General features: G+C 39.3%; 1 pseudogene; it reads right to left on the bottom strand.

Annotated features, from left to right (window-relative positions):
- Positions 1 to 5,652: 5,652 nt before the first annotated feature.
- Positions 5,653 to 16,594, bottom strand: LOC101040376 (melanoma inhibitory activity protein 2-like; annotated as a pseudogene).
- Between the last annotated feature and the right edge of the window lie 351 nt (positions 16,595 to 16,945).

The raw sequence follows: 16,945 nt of genomic DNA, 5'->3' as shown, positions 1-16,945 counted from the left end.
AAATCCGGTAGAGATAAAGAAAATATAAACAACATGATTAGAAAACTGACAGAATGGACAAATTTTCTACATTGCATACCAAAAATTTAAAAGATGCATATGGAATATTGTAAAACATTGGCCAAATGGTAGTTGCATGGAGCTTTCCTTTTCAATAAATCATTGAACTGTACATTTTCATTTTATGCACATTACTGTTGGCATAGTGTTTCACATAATAGTCTGCAGGTTTCCTTTCTAGAACTTATAAGACCCTCCATGGTGTCAGAGACACAGGCTCTTTCTATCTTGTTCCACTATGCATACATCTTCTGTATCTAAGGCTACCCCCTGTCCAAATGACTGCTGAAATTTCTAGCAATTGAAACACATCCCAATCACAGGAAAGAGAAAAAAGGAAGGGGGATTCACAGCCTCCCTTTAAAAAACCCTTTCTAGAATTTGCAGGTGCTGTTTCTGCTTATGTTTCATTGGCCAGAACTTAGTTACTTTCACACCTAGCTCAACAAAAAATTTGAGAATGGAGTCTTTATTTCGCTTGGCCATGTACCCAGAAAAAAATAAAATAAAGTAAAAGGAGGGGGAGGATTCTATTTTGCTACACAGGGGAGATAAAAATGTTACATAGATATGCAAATAAAGAGGGATTTTGATCTTATTTAATGGATTTTTTCCCCCAGACCCAGACTAACATCAACATATACAAAGACAGACTTTACTCCCAAGGACTCCTCTTTGCCTATATTCCTTTGGCATAGTATGGGAGGAGGGATTGGCGGGGGGGGGGGGGGGGGCGGATTGAATCAACCAGAGAGAAACAGGCAAGTTTATTCACTTGACTTGGCTTCATAATTACACCCATACCCTAAACATACTACTTTTAACGAATAGGCTGCAGAGCTCTTGCTTTTTTGAGTTAAGATGAGTGAGTTGCATGGAAACTGAAGTCATTAATAAATAGAGCATCTATTCCATGTACAATGTCCAAGTCTAAATCAAATGCAACTGTTGAAAGGCCAGATGTTATTCCCATTGCTGTGTTTCAGTGTTTTCCTGGAAGTGATCTCACCCTGATGGTAATGCCGTTGTCCAACTGTGTATGCTATTTATATCTAGAACCGCAGCCTTCAGGTTTAAAATGCACCAAACTGCAAATAACTATTGCTTTGAGTGCTGAGACTTTCAGGGGGAATTTAAACAGAATCCTTGAGTTGTGATGTGTTAACTTGGACGGCTGTCAGGAAGGGAAGAATTTACGTAACTTGTAAACATGTAAGTATATTGTGATAGAGTTCTAATGCACAGCTCTGAGAAGCACCTCATTCATATTCACCAACGAAGGATATCAAAGACTTCACTGTTCCCTCTGTGAAGAAGAAATTTAACTGCAATTAATTATCTCCTACAGATTAAAAAGTGTATAAGCCCAAAGGAATATTTGGTCAGAGCCATAAACAGTGCCAATACTTAAAAAGAAAAGATCCTCAGGAAAAAGTGTGATGATGTCTTTTATCTGGTGTATTGAGACGAGAAAACACACCAGATAAAAGACATCATCAAACTTTGTTTATTCATGTATTTATTTATTTATTTTTGAGACAGAGTCTTGCTCTGTCGTCCAGACTGGAGTGCGGTGGCATGATCTTGGTTCACTGCAACCTCCACCCCTTGGGTTTAAGCAATTTTCCTGCCTCGGCCTCCAGAGTAGCTGGGATTACAGCTCATTTTTGCATTTTTAATAGAGATGGGGTTTCACCATGTGGGCCAGGCTGGTGTCGAACTGGCCTCAAGTGATCTGCCCACCTTGGTCTCCCAAGTGCTGGGAGTACGGATGTGAGCCACTACGCCCGGCCCACACTTCAAAATTTGGAGGCAAAGAGAGTCATCATGAGAAAATAATCTGTTTTGGAGAATATTATAGCTTTTTTTTTTTTTTTTTTTTACAAACAATTAACTTTGTAAAATATTTTGGTTTATGCATCATCTCACAAAAACATTATTTGTATAGAGGTGATTACGATGCAGTTACTAATGCATTTATAGCTGCATAAGCTTTTAATAGATCATTTACATTATAGATGTAAATAGAACATTTAGCTGGTCTATTGAATATCAACATGAAGACAGCTAATACCTAGGACTGATAAACAAAAGAAAAGCTAACATTTCTGAGGGACTTCCTATGAGACAGGTCCTGTGCTAAGTGGTTTAGATGCTTTATCTCACCCAATAGGAGATTCTATTGTGGTCTCCAATTTCAGCAGAGGAAAGGGAGGTGTGGGGAGGGGATATCACTTGCCCAAACCCATGTGGCTCTGGAGAGGTGGAGCTGGGACTTGAGTCCAGGTCTGCTGGCTCCAGAGCCTGTCTCTGCAGCACTAGGTGGCACCGCCTGGGATTGAGACATACACGCTGCGAGAGCTTAGTCCACTGCTTGGCCCATACTGAGCAGCCAATAAAGACAAGATGAAGGACATTTACACAAAAGCAGACTAAGGCAGGCTGCAATCCACACCCCACCCACAGCACTGAAGGCTCCCAGAGCACAGTCAAGGTCATGAAAGGTGGGGGGAACCTCTGGTTGAGGGTCCCTTCTGGTCCTATCTGTTTCCCAGTTATCTCCGGGTGGCAAGCGTGCCTGAGTCACTAACGGGCTAGATGGCTTCAGGACCAATCCCTTCTGCTTTCTAGACTGGACTTTCCTCCGTAAAAGGAGAGGACTTGACTAGAACGATTCCTAAGCTTTCCCCCTGCTCTGAACACCGAAGTCATCTCTAAGCTTTTGCCTGTAAAAATTAGCCAGAAGCCCAGGGAGGCCCGTACCCGCCCTGAACATGTAGGAAGGGATTAACTGTCCTAATAAAAAAGACAGCAGTGCCCTATGAGAATCAGCATTTTCCGCAAAGGATGAACTCTGCTTCGACGGCAACAGGCCATGGTGGCAAAACTGTAGACTTCTAGTGTGGGCATGACTCAAACCCAGAACGCCAGGGCAGACCTTTAGAATAGCTGATGGAATCGAATTATTCCACTGCCCTTTCACCATCCTGGCCCTTCCAGGCATGCCTGCGGCAGCCGGGATGAGCAATGCACGCAGGCTGCTGCTCCGGAGTGGCAGAAGCGCCGAGGTCCGCTCTGCGGCGCCCACTAGTGGAAGGCCACCGAGCGGCCGTGCCGCGTGGCAGGCACTGTGAAGCTGCAAGTCTGCCCTTGCATCGCGCACAGGGAAACGGAGGGAGAAAGCGAACGTACCTTGCAAGGCGACCAGGGGCTGAGAGGCAGACTTGACCTCTTGGCAGCTATTTTGGTCCATGAAGGAGTTCCCTCTGTACAACATACTAATTTTTCTTCATCGTAACCTAACACGTAGTATTTATTTGTTGCAAGATACTGGTCACCATATTAAAAGAAAGTACAAATGTATTCTATTTCGTTTAATCCAAGAAAATATAAAACATCTGGAGAAAATCTTGGTTCTTTTGATTCTGCCATTGTTTAATAACTGTGCAAATGAATGCTTGGGATCTCTGCTCCCATGAATATTTTATTAGGGGCAAATGGTTCATAGAGGTAAGTAATGTTGAAAATAAGAATTATTTGACAGATATTTTAAACTCTTCATGGGTGACTGGGATGCATATTGCAAATTCTCAAACATCAAATATCTGACAAAATTCACCAAATAGTCTCAAAATAAGTTTATGGTAGTAATGTCATTTATTTACTGGATAATTAACCAACACTTTAAAAAGTTAAGTATGTATGTGTTAAAGTAGTGTTTGCCATGTTGGGAGAATCAGAAACAATGTATCACCCAGTTCTTATCCTTGGAGAGGCTGCATTCTCACAGTGAAATGAAGTCTATGCAAAGGATACAACATAAGACTATAATTCCAAAATAATCTAAGTGCCCCAGAAAAATGTTCTGAGGGAGATCAGAGAAGGGGTACAGACAAATCTAAAACAGGTAGGAGAACTTCATGAAGATATTAGGACTTGGGTTGAAACTTAAAGGATGAGAAGGGCATTTAAGTAGAAGGAGAGAAAGAGAAGAGAGTGTTCAGGATAGTCAAAACTCACAAGGATGTACAGTGATGACTGAAGCAGGAAGGTGTTTTGGGAAAGAAAGAGGGCATTCAGAGCCCTCCTGCCTGGCTCATCTCATTTATGGCTTTAGCTTCTCAAACTTCTCCCTTGTTGTCAGTTGGCTTCTTTCTTGCCACTTTTTAATTTTTTTATTTTTTTCCCCTCTTTTCTAGTTTAGAACTCACGGTCAAGCTAGCTGGACCTGTGCTTTAGCGACCTTGCTCTCTTCCTGTGCCCTGGCTCCTGGGCAGTCAAACGCTGGAGGAGAGGGCACTGGGAAGCCAGGCTGCTTGGCAAGTCTTCTGTCCAGTTGCCATTCATCAGCTGCAGTGACTAGCCCAAACATGTTTAATCTCAAGTTTACAGTCATTTCCTCACCATCCTCACACCTTGTACTTACCTCATCTTGGGAGACTGGGGCTATACAACATGAGCTCCCCAACATATCCTGTCTCCACTTGAAATTCTTTCTTGATTTTCATTCATTCTCCACCTGTGTTCCAAACCACTCCCTCACCTTCACACATCACATCCTCAGGTGAGGCTCAATCGTTAGGTCCTACGACTCTCTCATTTGCAGTGTCTCACAAAGGAGAGCACTGTCTTTGTCCTCAGGCATTCTGTGCTTTAGATGAATGTGAAACATACCAGGGAAAAATCTCTGTTACATGCATTCAGACACAGAGCTCCTGTGATTCCCAGAGAGTGGGTATGAGAAGTGATCCCAGAGAGACTGCCCCTGGAGAAAGAATGGATATAGATGACAGCATCCCAGGAGTCAAGGCCAATCAGTCATCACTTAACTTGTCTGAGTTTTGGCACAAGCAAAGAGCAAGAAGAAAGGAGGCAGTAAGCGCAGAAGCAAAACGGTGCTGTGTTCTCTTTAAAAGAAGCACCCTGAGCAATGAAGTCCCCTGAACTGTTAAATGGAAGATTTACATGCAATCCTATCTTTGGCAAAACAAAATTTTCAATTTTTTTTTTTTAACAATAAGCTTTTGGGAAGAAAGGAACAAACTGGAACTTTTGACAATGAAAAAATATTCCAAAATATTTGCTATTGAGCAACAAAAGCACTCAGCCGTTTTATAGGTGATTTTTGTTTCAAAAATCATGGGTTAAAAAAAAAATCCCTCTTCCAGCTAACATGGCTCTTAAAAGATACATTGGAACAACCTTTGCTATTAGTTATTGAAAATGTGGAGACCTCAGCTAACCTGAGTTTCTCTCCCTTGTGGGAGTCTCTCTGCTCGCTCCAGCACACCACCCACTCTTGGCTTTTCTCTGGTAGCCCTTCTGTTTCTGTATGGTTTGGCCCTGGGAAAATAAAAGGACACGTGCAGAGTGCTCACAAAATGCAAAACATGCTAATGAATGTGGGAATTACGGATGTTTCCCTGGCTCAATCCTTTCATTATGTCTTATTTCTCCTCTAACTCCTTGTCAGAAGCTTTAGATTAAACAGGCCATATGGAAAAAGTTTTCAACAAGATTGTAATCAGGTATATACAGCTTTCGTAAATTAAACCAACAAAATGAAATTTTTTTGAAATCCTGTGAAGGCGCTCACAGCTGCAGGCTCCCACGGCATGCTAAGCTCTGCTGCTCCTGTTCTAGTTCACTCCTGAAGTCAAAGGACATAGTCAAATTCTTGTTCCTGAAGCAAAGGCACTAGGATGGTTTAATGGTCAGCTCTCTGTGTCAACGTGGCTTGGCCATGGCACCCAGATATTTTGCCAAACGACAGTCTAAATGTCAATTTATGAGATGAGATTGACATTTAAATCAGTAGACTTTCAGTGAAGCAGATTACCCTTCATGATGTGAGCGGGCCTCATCCCATCAGTTGTAGGCAATAAGAGGAAAAAGATGGAAGATCCCTAAAAAGAGGGAATTCTGCCTCTAGACTGCCTTTAGATTCCAAGATTCAACATCAACTCTTCCATGGGTCTCCCAGCCTGCCACCTGCCCTGCAGCTTTTGGGCTTGCCAGCTCCCACAGTTTCATGAGCCAATTCCTTAACATAACTGTTTTTATCTATCTACCTATCTACAAATATGTATAGCCCTATTGGTTTTATTTCTCTAGAGAACCCTGACTAATACAGACAGGTGCTCTTTCGTTAATTGCAAGAGAAAACAGCATCTTCAACAGAAAGAAATTTTCTGAACTTGGAACCACAGAAGATGATTCTTCCAGGCTAAGACTGTTACATTTTCCCCAAAAATTTCTGTTTACCCTGTTGTCTGGCTAAAGTTCAATTTAGGTAGGGTGATGCACTCTGAAGGTCACATTTTCTCTCTTTCATGTTTAACAGATACAACCAAGTTTCTTTCCTTGATAGTTCTTATTTAGCAATAACAGAAAGGATTGTTTTATATCTGTGATATATGTTCTCATAAAAAAAATTAAGGTAAACTTTGAAAACAGATAAAAACATGAATATATCTAGTTCTTGCCCAAATGCTTTTAAACATCCAACAATTACTTCCCTATTCTCTCTCATAGCATCCAAAAGAAATATTCCTGGAATAATTCCAGATCTCCCTGGAGTCAAATGAAATTCAGAAACTCCACCTTTATTGTTGGAAACAGGCAACTGGGGGCTTAGGCTTGGTTCCCAATGCCTTCTGAAATGCTTCACCGGTTCAACGAGCTACAGGGACACTCAGCACTCACTCCATCTGTCTGCCTCTTCCTGGGTCCGTGCTCACCCTCATTCTCACCTCGGGGCTTGTCCCCTCCTGGGTTCTCAGTCTTTCCTGACTTGCTTTCCTCCTCACCCATCTTCACGTTGTTGCCGTGCTGAGTTCAGTGGCAGGCGCACACTGCACACTGGGTGTGGGATGGACTGAGTTATTGAACGGTGAAGTAATATAGTAACCAGCTGTGACAGTCCTTCTTGACAGTGTCTTCTTTCAGGAGGTATTGGTAACAGGAGAGGGATTTTAATCCCTGAATTGACTACCTTCATTTCTTCCATTATCATTGTTGAGTTACCACTAGCTTAAGACTTTCCGCTGGCCTGAGTCAATCGTAACAATAGTGCCAAGAATGTGTGTGTTGTAACCTCTGGCAACACTCTGACCATGTCTGTGTGTGGTGTAATTTCAGGGTTCAAAGCTCAGTGGACCAAACACATCTGTTTACCACGGTCTAAAGTAATCTATTTCCCTAGGTGGCCCCGGGCTGTTTGCTTTCTGCTGGTCAAAGTACTAACACATGGTGGAGCTAGGTGAGGAACTCTGCCCACTATAGATCTGTAAGTATTAGACAGAATGACGATTTTCTACTGACTGGGGTTTGGTACATGCTGGAATCTTAGAACCAAATGGTCAGTTTCCACACAAAATTCTCAGACAGAATTTTAAAACTAAGAAACTCTCATTTGAATTCAACAGATTTAAATATCAAGTAATTGTGGAGTCTTTCTTGATTGCCTATTTGTACCCAATGGCATGTAAAAAGCCATTATTGGTTAAAGTTCATGACTAATCCAAACATCATAGGCTAGAGCAATATTATTTTATTGTATGTAAAGGATTATCTTTTTTTTTTTTTTTTTTTTTTTTTTTTTGCCAAAAGGTATAACAGAGACAGAGTTAATCAGTTCACAAGAGTTCTAGCTGTTGTACCTTTATGGCTTACAGGTATTCATATTACAATTATTCATATGAATAGTTGTAAGCTGTAAAGGTAGACGCTATAATTTACCAAGTTGTAAGAGATAAACTTCTCGTTTTGGTTCTCTTCTTTTAGCTCACAGTAGGAAGAAAGAGGGAGGACATTTACATTCCACACATGTACATATGTATATTTTACATGCATGCTTTCCATAGGGTTGTGGATCTGGTAGCCAGATACAGTCACACAACTTCATGTAAGGACTGAATACAGAGTGGGGATGTCTACTGCTAGTAGAGTTCAATGTCTTTGAAGTTTTACATCACTTCCTTACTAAGTTATGTGGATTTTTGCATCTTGTTCCATAAGATGTCCACATTTGTTTTAATATAAAAATAATGGTCATGGATATCAGCAAAAATCATAGAGTAAGAACCTCTAAAAATTATTTCCTTCATAAAAATAATAAGAAACAGGCAAAAATTGTCAGTATCAACTTTTTCACAACTCTAGAGATGAACCAATCCTGGGAGTACTTACTGAACACAAATGACTGAATCTTGATAAGAACAGTAAGCTTCGTGGTATTTTGACTCACTAAAATCCTGTCCACTGTTCGCCAGTCTACATTTCAAACCAGTAGTCTGGCAGCAACTGGCAGAAGCAGAATACAGCTTGAGCTCTTTTGAAGCTCATTTCCAAGAATTATCATTATTTGACTGTCAGTATGTCTTTCAAGGACCCCACTTGGAGGCTGTTTTTGAACTGACCTGGAGCTTGCGCTGTACAAATAGCCTTTCCCTCAGAGTGGTTGTTGAAAAACAATTACAAACAACTGCTTAAATTCACAGCTGCTTGAGATGGTGAATAAAAGTTGGGGTAAATAATAGATTAACCCAAGAGCATAAAAATAAAAGATAAGCTGTCCATAAAGACTTTGAAAAACTGCTACATATTTGTAAGAATCTAAAAGAACAAAGCCATGTGTGGGGCTGTGTGCATGCCTAGAGCTGTGCAGGTGCTCAGGAAAGACATGAGAAAGCCCTAAGTTACTACCTTGGGCTGACCTTGATGCTTTGCACAGCAGGGAGTGAAGGCTTAGGGTGAGCTATAGAGTGCCTGGCTGAATGTTGAAGGCATCCCTTAGCACACACAATAAACCCCTTAGCAAAGACAGGGATACTTATTGATTCCAGGTGTTTATGAAAATCTTGTCTAAACATTAATTGGCCAAACATGAGCAGACACTTAGTGGCCACACATGACAAAGATTATGAACATTATGGAAAGGGTTCAGAAAGGTCAGTAAATAAACAAAATCAACAACTACAGTAAAACAGAAACAACAGCAAACCTTGGAGATTTGGGAAGGGTTGGGAGGAAATACGATTTCCAGAATTGCCACATGATGTTACTTCAAATGTTGAGTTTTCAACAAAGATGTATGAGATTTGCAAAGAGGCAAGAAATTATGGCACATACAAGAAAAAAAAGCAACCAATATAGACATTGCCCCTTTGAAACCCAGATATTACACATACTAGACAAAATACTGTCAGTTATTTTAAATATGTTCAAAGAACTCAAGGAAACCATGCATAAAGAACTAAAGGATAGTGTGAGAAAAAATGTCTCACCAAACAGGTAATACTAATAAAGAGATAAAAATTACATATGAAAAAGAAAGAAAGAAAAATTCTAGAGTTCGAAAGCAGAATAACTAAAAAAAAGAAATTTCTCTAGGGATGCTCAACAGCAGATTTGAGCAAATGAAAGAAAGAATCAACAAACTTGAAGATGTGTTAATTGAGATTATCCAGTATGAGGAACAGAAAGAAAAAACAATGAAGAAAAATAAGGAAACCCTCAGAGACTTGTGGGACACTCTGTAGCACAAGAATATGTGCACAATGGGGGTAGGTGTCTAGAAGGATAGTACAGAGAGCAAGCAGCAGAAAGAGTATTTTTAAAAATAACTGTTCAAAGTTTCCTAAATTTGATAAAAAGCATTTATCTTTCTATCCAAGAAGCTCAAGAAAATCCAAGTAGGGTAAATTCAAAAACTCAAAGATGACACATTATAATCAAATAATTGAAAGACAAGACAAAAATAGATTCCTGAAAGCAATGAGAGAGGAAACCCATCTCACACAAGAGATATTCAATGACGTTAACAGCTTATTTGTCATCAGAAACCATAGAAGCCAGAAGGCAATGAGACGACATAGTACTGAAAGTATTGAAAGGAGGAAAAAAACCTTTCAGCCAAGAATTCCATACCTAGTGAAATTATCTTTCAAAAATTAAACAAAAACTGAGATGATTTCTTGTCAGCAGATCTTGCCTGCAAGAAATGCTAAAGAACTCCTTTAGGCATAAATGAAACAACAGTAGACACTAACTTGAATCCACATAAATAAAAAACACCAGTAAAAGTAAGTTCATAGGTAAATAAAGCAATAATTACAAATCTATGTGTTGATGGGTATACAAAATAAAAAGATGTACTTTTTATGACAAATCACAGAGGAAGAGAGAAGGAATGAAGCTATGTAGGGAAAAAGTTTTATATATGATTGCAATTAAGTTGGTATTAATCTGAATTATATTATCATAAATAATAATCACCAATGCAACCACTAAGAAAATAACTCAAAAATTTATAGTAAAAAATGACAATGAAATGAAAAGATATAAAAAGTGTCTACTAAACATTAAAAAAAAAGTCAGTTATGGAGGAATGGAGGAACAAAAAGTCATGACCTTGAATATAAAAAATTTGAAAGAATCCATCAAGAAATAAAAACTGCTAGTGCTACCTAGCTTGAAAAGGTTGTCTGATATAAGACATATAGTTGATTTTTGAAAAATAAGGGTTTAAACTGTGTGGACTCACCTAAAGACAGATTTTGTTCAACAAATACAATCAGTCTTTGATATCCAAATGCAGATCAAAAATGCAGAATTAATGGGATGTGAAACCTGTGGATAGAGGGCTGATGTTTTGTATATATGGGTTCCAAAGAGCCAACTGCAGGACTTGAGTCTGTGCAACTTTTGATATCTGTGGGGGTCTGAGAACCAGTTCCCCATAGATACCAACACACAGCTATATATACAAAAAGTAATTGTAGTTTTATTCCCTAGAAATGAATATTCTGGAAATGAAATTAAGAAAACTATTTCATTTATAACAGCATCAAAAAGAACAAAATAATAATAACTCCAAGAAATGAAGCACAAGATATATTCTAAAAACAATAAGAGTATTGGAAGAAATTTAAGAGAAACTAAGCAAATAGAAGTACGCCACATGTTCTTTAATATGGGAAGAACTTAGTATTATCAAGATGGCAATACCTAAAATTCATTGAAAATCTTAATATAATCAAGATGGCGGTATTCCCTAAGTTGATCTACAGACTGAATTCAGTTTCTATCACAGTTCAAGTTGCTTTTGTTCCCAGAAACCAACAAGCTGACTCTAAAATTCATATGGAAATAGAAAGGATTCAGAATAACCAGAGCCATTTTGCAAAAAGAAGAGCAAAGTGGAGTACTCTCACTTCTAGATTTCAAACCTTACTACAAATCAACAGCAAAGAAGACTGTATGTACTGGCATGGAACAGACGTATAGGTCAATGGACCAGAATTGAGAATCCAGATATCAATTGATTTTTGACAAGGGTGCCAAGAAAATTCAATGGGAGAAAGAGTCTTTTTTATTTTTTTTAATCAACAAAAATTTATTTCATTAGGGATGAAGTTACATTCACATTTGTGTACAGCCACAGTAAGTAAGGAAACAAATACTATCAACTTTCTTGCGGTAGTAACGGATGTTCAGTGGCAGGCTCACTTGAAGGCAGAGTCAACCCTGACAGGGGCTAGAGATCAGTCACAACTGCTTGGGAGGAGAACACAAAGACTGCCAGCCTTCTTGCAGTGGTGCTGGATGTTCAGTGGCAGGCTCACTTGAAGGTAGAGTCAACCCTACGGTCACTCGAGATCAGTCACAACTACTTGGGAGGAGAACACAGAGACTGTCAGCTTAGTTGTGATGCCAGATGTTCAGTGGCAGGCTCACTGAAAGTTGGAATCAATCTTGATGGACAATCAAGGTCAGTAACAACTAGTTTGGAGGAGAACACAAGGACTGTCGGCTGTCTTGCTGTTGTTTTGGATGTTCAATAGCAGGCTTATCGGAAGGCAGAAGTATCTTGAAGGGAACTCGAGATCAGTCAGAATTATTTTTGTTCAGTAGCAGGGTCATTAGAAGATGGAATCAACCCTGTAAGGAACTCGCTTTTACCTTCAATATTTGGGGGTTGAGGGGGAAAAGCCGGGTCTTGGTGGAAGATAAGGAGGAAAACCTCTGGGTGGATAGGCATTCCTCACTGCGAATAGAGCATGTGGTGGACCTAAGAAATTGCTTGGTGGAAAATGATGTGGAGAAACTCCAAACAGGGTTCCTGGAGGAGGTGGGGGGAAATGAGTTCCTCTTCTCACATCGGTAACGTATGTGTAATGCTCTCTGCCAAATCCCGTGTTTGGAACATTAACTGCAGAAGGATCTGTTTATAAAAATTTGAATTTAACCTCTGTGTCCGTTAATTTGTGTCTGTACTTAGCATTTTCTTTCCTTGAGCCATTGAGATTGATTTCAGCCGTCTGAGCTGCCAACCAATTGTCATGTGCTTTTTTGTTACTAGTAATATCTGCTCTTGATAAGAAAGAATCCTTCTTTCCAACTCTTGTTCAAGATGTTTGGTTTGCTTTCTATACTTCTCCAGCTGGTCAGTGGAATAGTAGATCTTTTTGTCTTGTTTAGAAAGTTTCTCTTGTCTCTCTACCTGGTAATTTTCCTCTACAGTTAATGTTTTGTAAAGTCTCATTGTAGTTCCTTGATGTAGTTCAGTCATTACTTCAAGTTTCTGTTGAAGCTTCTGATTCTCATGTTCAAAATGTGTGTTTTCTGACTGCAAACATGCTTGTGCAGACTGAAGATGCTTAATATGCCCCATAAGCTCCTTCTTTGTTTCATCCATTTTGGACAACTGAGTATCAATTTGGTTTCTTTCTCCTTCTAAAATTTTTAAAGAAGCATTTAACTTTGCAGCATGAATCAGTTTCTTCAAAGCTCCTTTTGGAGGATCAGCTAAGTCAGTGCCATTTTCGGATTCACTCTTCATTTCTACCTTGAAGTTATGATCATCCATTTTGTCTTCTCCAAGCCTAGCAGCCCAATCTTTCATCTTCAGCCAAGTGTTTAGTCAGTCTTGATGTGCTCGTCTTTGTCATTTAGCACTTGTTCTGTGTGTACTTTGGAGTCTTCAAATATTATTTTCTGTTTATTAAGTTCACTCACTTGTTCTTTCCATACTTCAGCTTCTTGGAAAAGATGTTTCTGACTTTCCTGAAGTTGAGAGTTTTCATCCAAAGCATCTTTTATCACCATCTTCAGTTGTTCTGCATTCATTTGAAACATCTTGAAGGGCATTTTGGCTTCAGCTAGTTGTGATTTGAGGGATTTTGACAGATCTTGTAGAGACGGTGTCATTTCTGAAATATCCGCTATCAACTGATGTTGTCTGAATGTTCACATTTCTCTTCTTTTAACTCGTTTTTTAGATACAGTATTTCATCCTCCATTTCAGAAATGGACCTGTTCAGCTTTTCGCAGGCTGCCTCCAAACTTTGTACTTCTGCTGCCTCCTTGTCAACGCTGACATCCTTTAAAGATGACTCTCTTTCATAGCCTTCATAGCTTTTTTGTACAAAACTAAATTTTTCAAGTAATTTACATTTTTCCTTAATTCGTTCACAAAGCTCTACAGCAAGCTTTTTCTCTTCCCACATACAGCCGACTCCTAACTGATATAAAACTTCTCCACAAAAAAAAAAGGGGAATAGCACAAAATCCAATAACCCGCCCATATCACTAATTCCCATGGAAAACCATTAGAACTGGATACCATACTTTCCAGCAGTGCTGCCACAATCCTGTGTAGCTTGTCCATGAGCAGCCCCAGCCAGGGCTGAGGAGTAGCTGCGAGCTCCTGCACAGCGCCAAGGCTGTTCTGATGGTTGCCACAGTAACCCCAGCCTGTTGGGGTCACAATAAGCACGTGGAATAAGTAGGCTTCAGTCTGGAACGGGAGCAGACCACTGCGGAGCCGGCTGCGGGGGGAGCCATGGACACGGGGTCGTGGGCGGGGTGTGGGCGGGGTGGGGGCAGTGGAGGGCACCGAAGAACAGGTAGCCTTCAGTCTGGAACCCGAATCCACACGCAGCAACTGGAGCAGATCACTGTGGAACCGGCTTCGGGGGAGCTGGGGTCTGTGGACACTCACAGACCCGCACTGCCCACCCCGAACCCTTTGTTACACTTTACATCTTGAGGCAGCGCAGGTCCGAGCCTGATCCCCATTTAACTGTTTTTTATTGGTAATAGCATATTGTGTTAATTACTTTAGCTTTTTAATAACAAAAACATTTGTCAAGGAGAGATTGCAAATTTATATTTCTTGACAAAAACATTTGTCAAGGAGAGATTGCAAATTTATATTACAAAATTGCCTTGGCCATTATTGACATTTTGCTCTTCTATGTGAATTCTACTATCAACATGTGTAGTTTCATTTACAAAATCATTTTGGCTATTTTTTGTTTTTAGAAACAGGGTCTCACTCTGTCACCCAGGCTAGAGTGCAGTGATGCATAGCTCACTACAGACTCAAAACCCTGGACTCAAGAGCTCCTCCCACCTCAGCCTTCCAAGTAGCTAAGACTACAGGTGTGTGCCACCACAGTGAGACATTTTGGCATTTTGAATTGCATTATATTTACAGATGATTTGGGACAAATTTCCATAGCTATGAAAATTGACTTTTTGCATCATGAAAGTAACATTTTCCCCCTTTAAGATTATCTTTTGTGTCCTTCACAAACATTTTGTAATTTCCTATGTTAATGTTTTGTGCATACTTTGTTTTTATTACTAGTTTAAGAGTAGCTTTTTAAAAATCAAGTTTGTTTGTTTATTTATTTATTTTGGACAGAGTCTTGCTTTGTCACCCAGGCTGGAGTGTGGTGGTACAATCTTGGCTCACTGCAACCTCTGGCTCCCAGGTTTAACCAATTCTCATGTTTCAGCCTCCTGAGTAGCTGGGATTACAGGCATGCACCAACATGCCTGGCTAATTTGTATATTTTTAGTAAAGACAGGTTTTTGCCATTTTGGCCAGGCTGGTCTCGAACTCCTGGCCTCAAGTGATCCACCCACCTCGGCTCCCCAGAGTGCCAGGATTATAGGCATGAGCCACTGCTCTCAGCCTAATCACAGAGTTTACTAGAAATGAAGAAAGAAATGTCTCTAGATGGGAAGTTCGCTGTTAAGTGTTGATAATAATAAAATTAAGTCAGCTACCAAAGTAAAACTGTAGAGCATCATGAAAAAGGGAAAACCTTACGATGCTGCCAGAAGTAGTACACACTATCTACAGAGGAAAGACAATGGTATCTAATCAGACTTCTCATCAGCAAGGAGAGACGTTTGGCCACTGAATGCAGGAACACCATTTGAACTTATATGAAGAAATGTTTGCTTTAAACAAAAAAAAAAATCTCTATGGTATGTTTAGTTAAAACAAAACATCAGAATGCATCCTACAAAATAAGCATATGGTTTGATAAAACTGAAACAAGAGTTACAACGTAAAATGTAAAATTCGTTAATTTGAATTTCATGCATTTGAAGCCGCTATTCTAAGTTTGAAACTGTTCCATTACTTTATGTTCTTTTTATTAGTGAGAATATATAGATATACCGTTACTGCCTTTATATTTCTAAAACAATCATCATTTCCCTCCATCTTTAATAATTCAGTCAGTTATAGAATTATACATTTCCTTAGTAGTCTGAAGATTTTACTCTCCTTGCTGATGAGTCCCTCCTTTTCAATTGTTTGGAGTAGTTTCAGACGAAATGGTACCAGCTCCTCTTTGTGCCTCTTGTAGAATTCAGCTGCAAGTCCATCTGGTCTGGGCTTTTTTGTTGGTAGGCTATTTATCATTGCCTCAATTTCAGAACTTGTTCTGGTCTATTCAGGAACTCGACTGCTTCCCGGTTCGGTCTTGGGAGGGTGTATGTGTCTAGGAATTTACCCATTTCTCCTAGATTTTCTAGTTTATTTGTATAGAGCTGTTAGTAGTAGTCTCTGATTATTGTATTTCTGAGGGGTCAGTGGTAATATCCCCTTTATCATTTTAAATTGTTACTATTTAATTCTTCTCTCTTTTCTTCATTAGTCTAGCTAGCCATTTATCTGTTTTTTTTTTTTTTCTTTTTTTAAAAAACCTCCTGGATTCATTGATTTTTCTTGTAGGTTTTTTTATGGTTCTATTTCCTTTCGTTCCACTCTTTATCCTGGTTTTAAAAATTTTTTTTGTCATATAAAATTATATGTGAATGTTGAAATCCTGAAAGATAAAAATCTGGAAAATACAAAATGTATAAAACATATATGTACAGTTTAAAGGATAATAACCAAATGAACACCTGTGCCCAGCACCTGGTTTACAGGTGCACCGTCAGCCCTCCTGAAGCCCAGGAGCCTACCCCGATCACATCCCCTTCCTCTCTCCTGGAGGTAGCCAGAAGACAAACAGTCTCAACTGTTCTCTTGCTTTTCTTTATATGAATAGTTTTTTCTTTTCTTTATATGAATAGTTTTACTATATATATATGTGTTCCTAAATAATATATGCTTTAGATTGGCCTGTATCTGAACGTTTTAGAAACAGTTACATCTTGAGATATAATTTATAAAGCTTACCTGTTTCAAGCATGAATTTGAACTTTTAATAAACATATACTGCATATTGTTCTGTGATTTCCTTTCTTCTAATCACCATTATGTTTTTGAGAGTCATCTAAGTTGATGTATTTGGTTGTATTTTATTCATTCGCATTCTTGTAGGGTATTTCATGAAACAAAAATACCGTAATTTGTTCGCATTCTACTGTTAATGTACATATGGATTGTTTCCTGTTTTGCACTGTTACAAATGATACTACTATGAACATTTTGACCATGCACACATGTGAGAGTATAACTAAGAGTGAAGCTGTTCTGTTGTAGGGTATGGGCAGGATGGAATTTCTATGTTTTGTGGGAGGACAAGACCACCACTCCACCCACTATCTGAAATAAAAAGACAAAGCTGATTGA

This window comes from Saimiri boliviensis, chromosome 1 (genome assembly GCF_048565385.1).
Source record: "Saimiri boliviensis isolate mSaiBol1 chromosome 1, mSaiBol1.pri, whole genome shotgun sequence".
NCBI lineage: Eukaryota > Metazoa > Chordata > Mammalia > Primates > Cebidae > Saimiri > Saimiri boliviensis.
The sequence above is the reverse complement of the archived record's forward strand: the minus strand, read 5'-3'. Positions and strand labels throughout refer to the sequence as shown.